At 45.1% G+C, this 16,421-nt stretch overlaps 1 protein-coding gene across 2 annotated transcripts in view; it reads left to right on the top strand.

The window, feature by feature from the left end:
• Nucleotides 1–16,421, top strand: part of CASZ1 (castor zinc finger 1) — a 346,407-nt gene that overhangs the window by 55,317 nt on the left and 274,669 nt on the right. The window contains exon 1 of one of the 2 annotated variants that reach the window (XM_058160963.1): nucleotides 8,244–8,265. The exons of the other annotated variant lie outside the window; for it this stretch is intronic. The gene's annotated coding sequence lies outside the window, so the exon portion shown is untranslated. Of the gene's footprint in view, nucleotides 1–8,243; nucleotides 8,266–16,421 lie in introns of those variants that run through there. 2 annotated transcript variants of the gene reach the window in all.

The raw sequence follows: 16,421 nt of genomic DNA, 5'->3' as shown, positions 1-16,421 counted from the left end.
CCTTCCTTCCTTCCTTCCTTCCTTCCTTCCTTCCTTCCTTCCTTCCTTCTTTCCTTCCTTCACTTCCATTGATCTCATCCCTCCCTCCCTCCCTCCCTCCCTCCCTCCCTTCCTTCCTTCCTTCCTTCACTTCCATTATCCCATCCCTCCCATCTCCCCATCTCCCCTTCGTTCCCTCCCTCCCTCCCTCACTTCCATTATCCCATCCCTCCCATCTCTCCTTCCTTCTTTCCTTCCTTCCTTCCTTCCTTCCTTCCTTCCTTCCTTCCTTCCTTCCCTCCCTCCCTCACTTCCATTATCCCATCCATCTCTCCTTCATTCCTTCTCTCCCTCCCTCCCTCCCTCCTTCCTTCCCTCACTTCCATTATCCCATCTCTCCTTCCTTCCTTCCTTCCTTCCTTCCTTCCTTCCTTCCTTCCTTCCTTCCTTCCTCCTCCTCCCTCCTCCCTCCTCCCTCCCTCCTTGTTCGATGTCAATTCTTTTCTAACCAGCTTACTCTGGCAAACTTGGAAGGTAGTTCAAGTTACATGGAGCAAATGCTGTAATTCCTTGCCCTCTTGAATGATAATTTAACCACAGGCCAAAGAGCCTGGGTGTTTCTCAGGTAGCAGTGTGCAAAGAGTTTGGCCCTTTGTGAGGATCGCCCATGTCCACAGCTGGGCATAGCGTAACTCTGTGGCTGACGCGAGGCTGGTCCCTTTCTGGCCAAAGAGAAACCCCAGGCCTGCAGGCAGAAGAGGGTTTAGGGCTGTTCTGCATCAGACATTTTTCCACGGAGGGCTTCAAGGGGAGGTTTATAAACTTCTGTATCTGATGAAATAATTAGCCGGCTGAAATGACAGAAGTCCATATTGGGTTGTTGGTGTTAAACTCAAAGTGCTTCTCTCCACCCTTCCAGGGACTTCTAATTATGGATCACTCTTTGAACCAAAAAAGAGACAGAGAGACAGAGAGACAAAAACAGAGAGAGAGAGAGAGAGGCAGAGAGAAAGAGGCAGAGAGAGACAGAGAGAGAAACAGAGAGAGAGAGAGAGAGAGAGAGAGAAACAGAGAGAGAGAGAGACAGACAGAGAGACAGAGACAGAGAGACACAGAGACAGAGACAGAGAGACAAAGAGACAGAGACAGACAGAGAGAGCAACAGACAGAGAGACAGACAGACAGAGAGAGAGACACACACAGAGAGAGAGAGAGAGAGAGGCAGAGAGACAGAGACAGAGAGAGACAGAGAGAGCAACAGACAGACAGACAGAGACAGAGAGAGACAGAGAGAGAGAGACACAGAGAGAGAGAGAGAGAGAGGCAGAGAGAAAGAGACAGAGAGAGAGGCAGAGACAGACAGAGAGAGAAACAGACACAGAGACACAGAGACAGAGAGAGAGAGACAGAGAGAGACAGAGAGAGAGACAAAAAGACAGAGACAGACAGAAACAGAGAGAAACAGAGAGAGATAGAGAGACAGAGGGAGACAGAGAAACAGAGAGAGAGAGAGAGACAGACGGAGAGGGAGAGAGAGACACATACTGTGTTTTTTGTAACTCTTTTCCATGTGTTGTGTTTACATTGCTCTCCGTTTACTCCCTTACCATTCTTGGTGACTCTTTTTTTAAAAAAATAATAATAATAAAAGTGTTCTGCAAAGCTTCTGTTTTCACCTGGGCTAACTCAAAGGGCTGTCCGTTTCCATGGCTGCTCGGTCTCTCGGTGGCAACACACCCTTTTTTGTGTAAGCTAAACGAGGATTGTTGTTAGAATTTTTTTTTTCCCTCTTTCCTTTCCTCCATAAACTTCTCAACATTTAAGCAGCCATAGGGATTGGAGAGGAAGTCAACCAGGAGGGCACGAGAGGGCAGGTGAAGAGCCCTGATCTGAAATGTATGTTGCAAACTATTTCTCCTCCTTTGGAAGTGATTTTCTTTCTCCAGTCAAAGAAAACTATCTTTATCTGTAGCTCGGAAAGTTAGGATTTCTGAGGAAAGAGGGTGGATCCTGGCTATTGGACATGGTTTTGGGGTTGTGCTTTCCTTGAAGGGTCGAAATCTTTACTCGCCTTTATAATAACGAAAGTTGTATGCCGCTCGACTTACAACCACTCCTTTAGAGTTTGAGGATGGGTTGTCTCTGAGGGTGGTAACTTTGGACCAGCTGGACACTTTAACTTAGCCTTTTACTAGTCCGCATTCCAGATAAATAGGTTTACTCCTGCTAATACGCTGAACCACAAGCTGAGTGACTCTTTAGCTTCCAAAACTTTTCCTGGTGGGGATGGATAATGTACTGCATGGCCCTTCCAATATTGTTGAATTGCCATCCGCCTTAAGTTGTAGTCCAGTGATATTGGAAGGAGCATTTTCCTTCCTTCCTTCCTTCCTTCCTTCCTTCCTTCCTTCCTTCCTTCCTCCCTCCCTCCCTCCCTCCCTCCCTCCCTCCCTTTCTTTCTTTCTTTTTCCCTCCCACTCTTTCTTTTCTTCCTTTCTTCCTTCCTTCTTTTCTTCTTCCCTTCCACTCTCTCTCTTTCTTTTTTCCTTCCTTCCTTCCTTCCTTCCTTTCTTTCTTTTTCCTCCCACTCTTTCTTTCTTCCTTTCTTCCTTCCTTCCTTCCTTCCTTTCTTCTTCCCTCCTACTCTCTCTCTTTCTTTTTCCTTCCTTCATTCCTCCCTTCCTACCTCCCTTTCTTTCTTTCTTCTTCTCTCCCACTCTCTCTTTCTTTTTTCCTTCCTTCCTTCCCTCCCTCCCACCCTCCTTCCCTCCCTCCCTTCCTTCCTTTCTTCTTCCCTCCCTCCCACTCTCTCTCCTTCTTTTTCCTTCCTTCCTTCCTTCCTTCCCTCCCTCACTTCCATTATCCCATCCCTCCCATCTCTCCTTCCTTCCTTCCTTCCCTCCCTCCCTCCCTCCCTCCCTCCCTCCCTCCCTCTTTCCTTCCTTTCTTTCTTCACTTCCATTCTCTCTCTCTTTTTTTCCTTCCTTCCTTCCTTCCTTCCTTCCTTCCTTCCTTCCTTCCTTCCTTCCTTCCTTTTCCACCTGTGTCTCTGGGCAGCCTAGAAGCTTTTTTTAAAAACAAACAAACAACAACCCTTAATCTTTTTTCTAGAAACTTATTATCTTTCCCCCCCCCCACAAGCTTTGAGTTCTTTACCTGCGTTCTCAATGGGGGCAGGGGAACTGCCTAGCCCGCTGCTATTTTCTGAAGGCAGATCTGATGTTTTAGTTGTTTTTTTTTTTAGTTAGAGCTGTTTTGAATCTGAGCAAAAGGTGGGCAAGGTATGAGGTGAGTTGTACTTTGAGTCCAGGGACCTCCAGTTAGTCTGCTCTTGTGTGGCAACGGGACTACAAGGGCTTCGTTCTTCTAACTGACGGTGTTAAGGTTTGAGTTGGAGATCTGAACATAAATCTATTAGCATTCCTCTCAAATTAGATTATCAGAGCTCAGCCCTTCAACAGAAGGGGACAGTAATTCAGTAACTAAAAAGGCCTTGTCCTTAAAGAGTTTTTTCCCCCCATACTTTGTGCGTATTTAAAACGGATTGCAGAGTTAACTATGTGTAGGGCTCCTATTGCCTGACTAGGTCGCTCAGTGGCTAAGATGCTGAGCTTGTCGATCAGAAAGGTCGGCGCTTCGGCGCTTCGAGGAGGACGGGTCTCCTGTGTGAGCAGGGGGGTTGGACTAGAGGATCTCCAAGGTCCCTGTTACTGTTCACTTGACAATTCTTCTGCAGCCCATCAGTCCACCACCTATCACACCTTAGCAGATCATTTGTGAGGCGCTTGCAACTTTTTTGTGGACATATCCTCTAGATTTAGAGGTTTTAGTCAGTCAGGACCTCTGAGTTTTTCTTCTGTAATAGCACTAGAATTGCTTTCTTTGAGACAGCTGAGTTTTAGTTTTCTAGATTTGCTTTTCCACATGGATGCTTAACTTCTCTGGCTTTCCAATATATCAGCCCTTTCTAAATCTCAACCTTCTTTTCAGATGTAATATACAATATAATTCAAAGCTTTAAACCAAGATAGAATAGAATAGAACAGAACAGAACAGAATAGAATAGTTGGAACGGACCTTGAAGGTCTTCTAATCTAGGGATCTCCAACCTTAGTAACTTTAAGGTTTGTGGACTTCAACTCCCAGAGTTCCTCATCCAAGAAGGCTGGTTGAGGAACTCTGGGAGTTTAAGTCCACAAGCCTTAAAGTTACTAAGGTTGGAGACTCCTGTTCTAGTCCAAGCCCGTGCTTAGGCAGGAAAACCCTACACCACTTCAGACAGATGGTTATCCAACATTTTCTTAAAAATTTCCAGTGTTGGAGCATTCACAACTTCTGCAGGCAAGTCGTTCCACTGATTAATTGTTCTAACTTTCAGGAAATTTCTCCTTAGTTCTAAATTGCTTTTCTCCTTGACCAGTTTCCATCCATTGCTTCTTGTCATGCCTTCAGGTGCTTTGGAGAATAGCTTGACTCCCTCTTCTTTGGGGCAGCCCCTGAGATACTGGGACGCTGCTATCATGTCACCCCTAGTCCTTCTTTTCATTAAACTAGACCTACCCAGTTCCTGCAACCGTTCTTCATATGTTTTAGCCTCCAGTCCCGTAATCATCTTTCTTGCTCTTCTCTGCACTCTTTCTAGTTATGGGAACTTGTGTTCCTGTAGAGGTCAGACATCCAGTTTCTTCTCATAGGTGGTTCCTAGAACATTTTGCTGGCTCCTAAATTTTTTCTGCATATATGTTGCAAACTTCTCCCAGGGAGTGGAGCTGGCACAGATGCCTGTTGATTTAAATATTTACCAATACCCGCTGTGTGTTTTTCCCCCCCCCCTTTTTATTAATTGTGTATATATTTGCTGTGCATGTATCCCATAAAATACCTGCTGTTTTGGGCGGTACCCCACTTTGCAGGGTACATGAGATCATGTTGTAAAAATGCAGTGAAAAACACTTTCGTGCCACAACACATCAAATGGGATTTTGTAGTAAGATGAAGATATGTATTTTTTTGTGTGTGTGTGCACAGCATATGCTGAGCACAACATATTTTTCTGTCTGCTAAAAAAAGGTTAAAAATATTTAATTTTCTAGTATTTGGGCTCAACTTCCTCTTTTCAGAAAAATATTCCTTTGTGGAATATTTTTTCTGCTGTGGACAACCTTCCAAAGACATCACTAAATATGTTTCCTAAAACGTATAAATTCTATGCCTTTTTTTCACCTTCCAATAACAGAATATAACAGGACTGAAAGGGTCATTGGAGGTCTTCCAGTCCAACCGCCTGCTCAAGCAGGAGATTCTCTACCATTTCAAACAAATGGTTATCAAGTCTTCTTTTAAAAACCTCCATTGATGGAGCACTCACAACTTCTGAAGGCAAGCCGCTCCATTGGTTTATCTTTCTGACTGTCAGGAAATTTCTCCTTAGTTCTAGCTTCTTTTTCTTCTCGTTTAGTTTCCATCCATTGTGTCTTGTCTGGCCTTACAAGTGTTTTGGAAAATAGATCGACTCCCTCTTCTTTGTGGCAGCCCCTCAAATATTGAAACACTACTATCATGTCCCCTTCTTTTCTGTAGACTAGACAGCCCCAATTCCTGCAACCGTTCTTCATATGTTTTAGCCTCCAACTCCCTAATCATCTTCGTTGCTCTTCTCTGCACTCTTTCCAGAGTCTCAATATCTTTCTTACATCGCGGCGACCAAAACTGGATGCAGGATTCCAAGCGTGGCCTTAGCAAGGCCTTATAAAGCAGTACTAACGCTTCACCTGATCTTGATTCGATCCCTCCGTTAATGCAGCCTAGGGTTGCATTGGCTTTTTTGGTGGCTGCAATAGCTGTCGGTTTGAAAGTGGTTTCCCCTTCCCACCCCCCCCACCCCGCCAAGATAACTAAGGCAATGTGACCAAGAATCCTTGGGAGGATGCAGTGAAGTTGTGGATCAGGCCATTGTCCTCTTGTCGGTTGAAAAGTCGGCAGCTCAGCGGTTCGAATCCCTAGTGCTGCTGTGTAACGGGGTGAGTTCCCGTGACTTGTCCCAGCTTCTGCCAACCTAGCAGTTTGAAAGCAGGTAAAAAATGCACGTAGAAAAACAGGGACCACCTTTGGTGGGAAGGGAACAGCGTTCCGTGCACCTTTAGCGTTGAGTCATGCCGGCCACATGACCACGGAGACGTCTTCGGACAGTGCTGGCTGTTTGGATTTGAAACTGAGATGAGCAGCGCCCACTAGACTCAGGAACAACTAGCACGTATGTGCGAGGGGAACCTTTACCTTTACCTATGCTTATGTCACCGAGACACATTGAAGCAGTGAGTTCCATACATTACCCAACCACCATTCTTTCATACATCCATACATTCTGGCTACCATTTTAACTGGAGCTCTTAAAGGAACAGGAATTGGAGGAAAATCTTCTGTCTCCTTTCTTTCTTAAATATTTTAATCATGACCACTTCTCCTCCCCTTCGGTACATCTACTAACTAAAAGAAAAAGACATCTTTTCCTTCTAGAAGAGATTTGGCTGACAGCTGCCTTTTCTGCAACTGGAAATTATATTGTGATCAATGCAAAACAAAAGGTCTTGAGATAGCTCTGTCTGGAAGCCTTCCTCAAACCTTTGGAGTGCATGTCTAAGCCCATTTATTCAGGAGGAGCTTCGTGGAACATCCGTTGCAGTCATATTTTCAGGTAGAAACCTTCAGATGTTCCTTCCAACGGGAGACAAATGCAATCTGTGAATTTGGCAATAGGATGACACAGTGTGAATGATGAGTGACTGAGATGAGAACCACGAAGGGCTGAGTGTTCGGAAAGGGCCAAAGGGCCCTTCAAGAAAACCCTCAGTCTCATTTAGAAGTATCCCTAGATGACAGCTAATGAACGGCGTCACGATTTTATAATTCCATTCTTCCTTTCTCTGAGACCCACCCCCAGCCCAGGGGTCAGCATCCTGGGGCTCTGGAACCGCATGTGGCTCTTTCACCCCTCTCTTGCAGCTCCTTGTTGCTGGTCGGCTCCACTTTCAGTTAGGACAGGTAGAGGAAAAAGGACGCCGTGCTAGGAGGAGACTCTACGGTGGGGGAACCAACTTCCGGTCAACAGAGTAAAAAGGACACCGCGCTAAGAAGAGACTATGATGGGGGGAACCGGACTTCCGGTCGGCTCCAGAATTGAACAGGGGCTTCCGGTTAGGACCTTTGCGGCTCTTTGAGGGTTTAAGGTTGCCGACCCCTGCCCTACCTCCCAAAGCTCTCGCAGGTCTTAGCCTCGCTCCCAAAGGCCGTAGTAAGCAGTTTCAGGCATTGTGTTGTCGAAAAAGGACCAGTGGGAAACTAGGAGAAGGTGCAGAGTGTGGAGGTTGTGGTTGTCAGAAGTTGGGGGGGGGGGGAAGAAAAATTCCCTGCGACGAATTCAGTGGAATTTCCTGGAATAAGCCAACCTGGCAGGATTGTCGAACAAGATGACACTGTGCAAAACAATCTTTGGCAGATTCTCCCTGCTTATTTGGTTTGTTAAACAAGGGCGCCTTTGTGCGTGGTTTCGTACGTACGTATGTTCCACGAAGTGTCAAAATCTGGAAAATCTGGGTCTGTCTGGGGGAAATAAATATGGCGAAATTGGAATTCGTTTCCCGAAATTGGAATCCGTTTCCCGGCCACCTGAAGATCTGGCTGTGTAGGAAGGATTCCTGCAGAATTGCTCAGTTGCTTCATCTTCGCCACCCTCTCGTTTGATCAGTTATTACTTTTCTATTTCTTTACTTTGGTTGCTGTAATCATTGCAAAACTCCACTGTTTTTTTGGGAAGGTTCCAGAACTCCAGGGCCTTATTGCACCGTACTCGGCTTTAGGGGAAAAAAAAATTGGGTCACAAACTTTGGTTTGAGAAAGAGGTTGATAACGATCTCACTGTGGCTTGATATTTATTAAGAGATAGGCGAGGGATTAAATCCTGTTTTTCCATAGGATTTTTTGTTTCTTCCCGTGCTTGTTTATGGTACAGAAAGACGGTTGTGAATGCATAGATTTTTTTTTTTAATCAAACCCCAATCTTTGGCTCTTATTCTGAGTTGGGCATGTATTGATGGGTGTGGGTTGTTGTTTTTTTTTTAAAGTATACAGTTCAGTAGCATTCCAGCAATCGGTGTCCATGTTGACAGCAGGAGATAGGTTTTGAGATAAGGAATAATTTTATCTGCTTTCCTGGAGTGGCCAGTTATTTTTTTTTTTTTGTTTTTTTGTTTTTTTGAGGGCACCAGAGGACTTGTAATTAACCATCAGGTAAGATTAGTTTTGGAGGCTGTTCCTTTTATAGTCTATAAGCTACTTTTCTGGGACTCCAGTTTTAGTGTGGCTGGCTGAGGGCACAGATCCTGAATCAGAGGTGGGTTTCAGCAGGTTCTGACCAGTTCTGGAGAACCGGTAGCGGAAATTCAACAGTGAAAAAAGCAAGGTTCTACATTTAGGCAAAAAAATAAAAAACAAAAAAACGCACAGATACCGTATATGTGGTACCTTGCTCAATAGTAGTACCTGTGAGAGGGATCTTGGAGTCCTAGTGGACAACCATTTAGATAGGAGCCAGCCGTGTGCAGCAGCTGCCAAAAAAGCCAACACAGTTCTGGGCTGCATAAACAGAGGGATAGAATCAAGATCACGTGAAGTGTTAGTGCCACTTTATAATGCCTTGGTATGGCCACACTTGGAATACTGCATCCAGTTTTGGTCGCCACAATGTAAAAAAGATGTTGAGACTCTAGAAAGAGTGCTGAGAAGAGCAACAAAGATGATTAGGGGACTGGAGGCTAAAACATATGAAGAAGAGTTGCAGGAACTGGGTATGTCTAGTTTAATGAAAAGAAGGACTAGAGGAGACATGATAGCAGTCTTCCAATCTCTCAGGGGCTGCCCCAAAGAAGAGGGAGTCAAGTTATTCTCCAAAGCACCTGAAGGCAAGACAAGAAGCAATGGATGGAAACAAATCAAGGAGAGAAGCAACTTATAACTAAGGAGAAATTTCCTGACAGTGAGAACAATTAATCAGTGGAATAATGTGCCTCCAGAAGTTGTGAATGCTCCAACACTGGAAATTTTTAGGAAAATGTTGGATAACCATTTGTCTGAAATGGTGCCTGGGCAGGGGGTTGGACTAGAAGGCCTCCAAGGTCCCTTCCAACACTGTTATTATTATTATTATTAAATTTTGAGTAGTTCGGAGAACTGGTAGTAAAAATTCTGACTGGCCCCACCCCCATCTATTCTCTGCCTCCCGAGTCCCAGCTAACTGGGAGGAAATGGGGATTTTGCAGTAACCTTCCTCTGGAGTGGGGTGGGAATGGGGATTTTACAGTATCCTTCCCCTGCCACAGCCACCAAGCCACAGTCACCAAGCCATGCCACGCCCACGGAACCAAAAACTTTTGATACCCACCACTGTCCTGAATGCCATGTTTTCTCAACAAGACAGCAACGCTTCCATGTTACGTCAAACCCTGTGCATAAACGGGCCGTAATTTAGAAGCAGAACATCAGTGCCCTCAGACTGTGTACCAGTGGTGGGTTGCTACCGGTTCGCCCTGGTTCAGGTGAATCGGTAGCGGCGGGGGTGGCGGGAGGCGCACACGAGCGAACCGGTAACGGCGGGATTTGGAACCTGCCCCTGGTGTGTAGAAAACCTCCAGGTGAAAATGATGGATGTTTGAGCCCCAGAAACATCTCCGAGCCAGACTTCGGCTAGATGGTCAGATAGCCTGATTTGGCATCCGCTCGCTTCCTGCGGCAGAAACTATCCCTTCCTGCGCGGATTAAGTTCCAGGAACGCTTTCTTTTAGAAGGGAAGCACTTTTTTTTTTTTTTTTAACACCAAACCTGAAAGGATTATTTTAATTCCCCTTCCTTTCCTTCAGGTATGCATTAGGAAACAAACCTCAAAAGTAGGCCTTTCTAGCTTATCTTTTGTACAGGGGAAGCAACCTTGATGTCGTTGTAGAGACAGCCCATTTTAATTGCCCCCCGGGTCTCCTTTGCAGGCTTATTATGAAGATAAAATAGAGGTATTGGTGTGCTACTCTGAATTACATCAAGGAAGGCCAGGAAAATAAAGCCAGTTAATACAGCAACCGTGAAAAATACAATGTCTGTCCCTAACTTCTAAGGTAGGTTTCTCAGTGGCTAAGACACTGAGCTTGTCGATCAGAAAGGTTTGGCAATTCGGCGGTTCGAATCCCTAGTACAACAGACTAATGCAGTCTGTTATTAATAGCAGCTGCTTGCAATTACTGCAGGTTCTAGTCCCACCAGGCCCAAGGTTGACTCAGCCTTCCATCCTTTATAAGGTAAGTAAAATGAGGGCCCAGATTGTTGGGGGCAATAAGTTGACTTTGTATATAATATACAAATGGATGAAGACTATTGCTTAACATAGTGTAAGCCGTCCTGAGTCTTCGGAGAAGGGCGGGATATAAATGCAAATAAAATTAAATTTAAAAAAAAAGGGAGGGGGGGGGTTGGACTAGATGACCTCCAAGGTCCCTTCCCACTCCGTTACTGTCTTCTATACCGTCTTTCTTAGGGACATAACCTTCGTCTCTCCAAATCGTAGTTGGTTTGATTGAGATTTGTCCTTCTTTTATGTTTATCTTTTCCAATAGGATCTTTTGTGTGTGTGTGTGTGTGTGTGTGTGTGTGTGTGTGTGTGTGTGTGTGTGAATGCAATGCTGTTTATTATTTTGTAACCTGAGACTTTAAATCTGTCAAAATGGGGTCCCCTTGCTATCCTTCACAATGGAAGCGAAGTTGCGTTGAAACATTTTGTGTACATGCTCGTGAATCTTTTCCCAATAGCTGATGATCACCGGAGGATTTTACTAGTCCATATCCGTTCAATACGTCATGTATAGCCAAATTTACAACCTATTTGTAGAATATAGATGGCTTAGGAAAAAAAAATAAAAGAAAACCTTCCTGATTTACTGTTCGCTATGAGTGATTCCCTTGAGCTAATTCTTCTTCTTTCTTTTTTTTAATTTTACACCATATGTAACTAAGCAAATGGATGTACACATATGAGCTTACTTGCAGACCGAAAAGTCCATGTTAGTGTTTACTTTCAAGAGCGTATAATTCAATTTCTATTGTGGGATCACCAGTTCCCAGGAAATTTGATTTTTATCATCTTTATCTTGAAGGCGTTTCCATCCTTCAATATCGAAACAAAACTCAACCAGCTTGCCAGAGTTTACGCCTTTTAAGTGGAATGTTCTTCACACGGTTTTTAGCTGGATGCTCAATATTCCAGTGGTTCTGATCCGCCGAGCATTTTTTTTTTTAGACTTTTGTTGTCGACAAAATAGATTTCACACATGTTCGTTTGCACAAAGACACTTGCGGATGTTGTCGGTAGTGTTTCCCATCACATCAGTGGAAAATGTCATTCCCAAAGCTTTCGATTAAGAGAGTGGGCTAAATAACTTCTTTAGACATATGCTAAGGCACTCATCAGGAGGAGTGATGGGGATGACGGCATCTTCATCCAGAGGTTTAACTTGTGGCAAAACATTCAGGGAGATATTGCAGTATAAATGGAAAGGTAAAGACCCATATTCAGATAGTGGGATGAGAATTATTTTGCCAAAATAAGCTAAACACGTTCAGGGATAATAGGTGTTTCTTTTCCTTCAATGCTGAAGACAAAGCAATTAACCAAAAAAGAAAGAGGAAGGAAGGAAGGCAGGAAGGAAGGAAGGAAGGAAGGAAGGGAAGGAGGAAAGAAAAGGAAGGAAAGAAAGAAAGGAAAGAAAGAAAAAAGAAGGAAAGAGAGAGAGAGAGAGAGAGAGAGAGAGACAGAGAACGAGAGAGGAAAGAAAGAAAGAAAAAAGAACAGAAAGAGAGATAGAGAGAAAGACAGAGAAAGAAAGAAAAAGAAAAAAGGGAAGAAAAAAGAGAGAAAGAAAGAAAGAAAGAAGGAAGGAAGGAAGGAAAGAAAGTGAGAGAAAGAAAGAGAGGGAAAGAAAGAAAAAGAAAGAAAGAAAGAAAAGAAAGAAGAAAGAAAGAAAGAAAGAAAGAAAGAAAAAAGGAAAGAAAGAGGGAGAGAAAGACAGAGAAGGAGAGAGGAAAAGAAAGAAAAAGAAAGAGAGAGAGAGAGAAAGAGAGAGAGAGAAAGAAGGAAGGAAGAAAACAAAAAAGGAAAGAAAGAGAGAGAAAGAAAGAAAGACAAAGAAGAAAGAAAAAGAAAGAAAGAAAGAAAGAAAGAAAGAAAGAAAGAAAGAAAGAAAGAAAGAAAGACAAATTCCCTGGATATTTCTCTGCCTGGTACATTTGAAATCAAAGTGCTGGAATCTGGGGCCTTTGGGTCTACAAATGCAAACCTGTTGGTTTAAGACGTTGCCTGGGTGCCACACACGAGGAGCTATCTCCTCCGTCCCATTGCCTCTGGATCTGTGGATCCGAGGTCTAGATAGCTGTCAAAATGGTCCTGGGAAAGGAGCCAGAAACTGCCGAACGACAGCGCTGGGAGGTTAAAGACACACCAAGTTCAGGGTCTCGAGCCAGGATGGTTGGGCCCAACCAAACAGTCGGTGGATGGAAGATGGAAGAGAACGACCAGACTCAGGCAGGACATGGTTGCTTTAGAGTGGAGGTCTCCAACCTTGGCAACTTTAAGCCTGGCGGACTTCAACTCCTAGAATTCCCCAGCCAGCTTTGCTGGCTGGGGGATTCTGGGAGTTGAAGTCCGCCAGGCTTAAAGTTGCCAAGGTTGGAGACCTTTGCTTCAGAGGAGCCAGAAAGAAGCTCTGCAAATAATTGGAACTGTCTGGGAATGAATTTTGCGCTATCTTTTTTTTTGGGGGGGGTGCATGTGTGTGTGTGTATCAGCACGCAAGGCAGTCTGTCTGACGCAGCCCCAGAAGTTTCCAGTTCTCCCCACAATCTGCAGGAGAAAAAATTCTCTCTCCCCCCCTGGTCTGGCTGAAGCCCCTGGCTTCCCCTCTGCAGACTTACATTCATCCTCAATAGCTACGGTAGAGCTAATCGCAGCTGATAGATAAGCCCAGACAGTAGAAGCCGTAATACCTAAATCTTCGGACGAGAATCCGTTTTGCCAAGGAGTTGTTGCCCCCCTAGAATGGACACCACAGTGTTCTTTTTTTCAATAGCGGCAAGCGCTCGTAAGCCTCCCTTATTTTCAATTCGGTCCCTAATATCTGACGTAGAACCAAACAACATCGGGAAACTGATGTGAATTGACCATTCCTGGAAAAAAAAAAGGCTCTTTTCGGCAGCCACGAAAATTCTACAGAGCGGAAGAGGAGGAGGAGGAGGCTCCTTGCCTGATGCCTTGTTTAGGTTCACCAGCCTGTGCCAACTTCAAAACCGTCTTGCCGATTTCCCTTCTGAATATTGCCAAGGTGATTTCATGCCAACCTAACAAATAACCGAACAACAGCTCCCGTCTCAGTTCAACCAACAGCATTGCTCTCCCCACCACCACCCACATGCACGCGCCACCTCAACCCTGGCATTCTTTCTCTAAATCTGCTTTGAGCTGGTCTGTTTGTCTCTGCTGGGTGAGGCATGCCTCTCCTAGAACGGGCACAGGGGTGTGTTTTGGGCGGGGGGGTTTGTACAGTAAATCCTACTCTTTCACCAGGTTGCTTCCTTAACTATTGTCTGTAGGGAAGACAGAGGCAGTCCGGAGTTAAACTTGCTCCTTAGAGCTTCAGCGTTATCTCCGTTTTTCATTCTCTACCCCACCCTCCCAGTTTGCTTGAGTGCACTAAGAAAGGTGATTTGGTGAGGAGCTGCTCTGTAGACCAGACACAAGTGAGAAGAGGGACGCATGGTTCAGATATACGATGCCTGCTATCTCCGTGTCAGACATATGAAGTGTTCAGGCTTGATCAATCAATCATACAATACAATACAGAACCTCACTCCTGCAGCTGTGTGGGAGTCGGAATTGATTCATGTCATTCCTTGGAAGAGCTTGATAGCTCTCGCTGCCTTAAGAAAGTTCAAACTATTCTTTAAAATCCATCTCATTCTGGGCACCCTTTTTTTTTTTTTGAACTATTACCATCTGGCAGATGGTACAGGACAATAAAAACAAGGACAAATAGGCTGAAAAACAGCTTCTATCCCAGAGCAGTAACTATATTGAATTCTACTGTATAGTGTAATATTAATGCAGTACCAGTGGTTTTCAATTCAGCGGTACAGAACAGTGATGGTGAAACTTTTTGGCATTGAGCGGAAACATCGCTCAATCATCAGAGCCACGCTCCGGAAAAGCCAAACTTCCGGGTTCTAGCGGGCATGCGTGCCCGACGGTCAGCTGGCCAGCGTGCATGTGCAGGATGGTTTTCGGCACTGCCGCGCACGTGAACGGATCACGTTCCGGAAAAGTCAACGTTCCAGGTTCTGGTGCGTATTTGCACCCAACAATCAACTGGCCGGTGCGCATGTGCACACTGGTTTTTAGCACTGCCGCGCACGTGAAGGATAGCTGATCGTCGCACGCACATGCACGCCAGAAACCCGGAAGACAAACAGGCAAGGGCGTGTGTGCCATACAACATGGCTTTGTGTGCCACAGGTTCGCCATCATGACTATAGAATGGGAAGGATGTGTGTTTGTGTTTCATTTTTTTATAGTTTTCTTATGTATGATGCACACTGAAGATGGCATTTAGTTTTGTTGTTACAAGGTGGAATGACAATATAGTAAACTAACTAACTAACATGTTGCAAATTCTACACGTAAGGAGTTCTAGGGAAATTGTGTTGGAGGGAAAAAAGAAAGGTAGGAAGACAAGGAAATGGCTTGGCAAAGACCTTCAGAATAATCTAGCTGACATTTTTCCCCCAGCTATGACTCTGGCACCAATATCTAACCAATGTCAGTTAGTCTAGGGAGAATCTCAATCATCCAGGTCATGGTTGTCCCTCAGGTGGCTTTTTCTACAGGCAACTGGACTGTCTTTGTTTTGAAGACATTTCGCTTCTCATCCGAGAAGCTTCTTCAGCTCTGACTGAACTGGACTTCAGAACTGAAGAAGCTTCTCGGATGAGAAGCGAAACCTCTTCAAGCAAAACAAAGACAGCCCAATTGCCTTCTGAAAAAAATAAAAAAATAAAAACACCTTTGGGACTGATAGGATTGTAATTTGAGCGAAACAGTTCGCAAAAAAAAAAAAAAAAAGTGTTTGTGTGTGATGTGTGATATTTTCCATGCTAAAATTCATTTCATTCCATTTAAATTGAATTAGTCCTCGTTTCAGAGGTATGACCTCTGAAGGGCCTTTGATTCCCTGGTTTCATTTTGAGCTGTCAAGTGCACATAAGAGCCGCTCTTGGACAAACAGTCTCGCTGGATGATACGACATTTCCAGAGAACGTTAAAATCCCAAAGGAAACTTGACTTCCCCAAAGTTACACATTAGGCTAATGTTTGGAGCCTGGCGCCAGTGCGTTGCAGCCAGGAAATCCAGGCTGTTTTAACCACGGCCTCCTCACGGTTGGGTGAAAACGTAGGACAGTTAAACATCGGGAGGGGAAGCCACTCTGGTTCCCAAGGGTTTGGTTGGTACTGAGGGGCAGCCCACTAGCTTTCGAAGCGATTCTCCAGAGACTATAAAACGTGAACCTCATCCCTGCATTACCTGCCTTAAAACTTCGGACTGGGATTTGCTATTCTCCATGCACATCAGGTGTGAAATGCTACCGGTTCGCTCCGGTTCGAGGGAACCGGTAGCTGTCACCGCTACCGGTTCCCCCGAACCGGTGTGAACCGGTAGTTCGGAGAACTGGTAGCAGCGGCAGCGGGTAGTTCGAAGAACCGGTAGCGGTAGCTACGGAAGGCTCCGCCCACTTACCCGGATCTGTTTTTTACCCTCTGTGCATGCGCAGAGCATCCAAAATCGCATGTGATGCGCGCACGTACTTCCAAAGCGGTAGGGAAGGTAAGTAGATTTCACCCCTGATGCACATCAGTGGTGGTTTTCATTTATTTTTGCTACCGGGTTCCCTTGCGCTTCTGCATGCGCGCAGAGAATATTTGATGACGGCCGGGCGGGTGGGCGGAGCCTCCCACCGCCACTGCTACTGGTTCGGGCAAACTGGTAGCAACCCACCATTGATGCACATGGGATATAAAGAGAAGCAATAGATCTGCACGGCGAAATGGGAGGGACGCCAAAGATTAATGTTCAGAACTGGGAGACCCCATGTCTCTGAAACGCTTCCTAGATATTACCAGGAGGACCAAACCTCACTGGTGGATCTTCTGGTCGGTCAGAAAGGTCAACAGTTTGGCAGTTCGAATCCCTAGTACAGGTCTCCTGCGTGAGCAGGGGGTTGGTCTAGATGACCTCCAAGGTCCCTTCCAACTCTTTGCGACTGTTGTTATTCTGTTCTCGTACTGGTTTGAAACCAGTTGA

This window comes from Ahaetulla prasina, chromosome 18, assembly GCF_028640845.1.
Source record: "Ahaetulla prasina isolate Xishuangbanna chromosome 18, ASM2864084v1, whole genome shotgun sequence".
In the NCBI taxonomy this organism is placed as follows: domain Eukaryota; kingdom Metazoa; phylum Chordata; class Lepidosauria; order Squamata; family Colubridae; genus Ahaetulla; species Ahaetulla prasina.
Note: the sequence above shows the minus strand (reverse complement) of the source record. Positions and strands in the feature narration are given on the sequence as shown.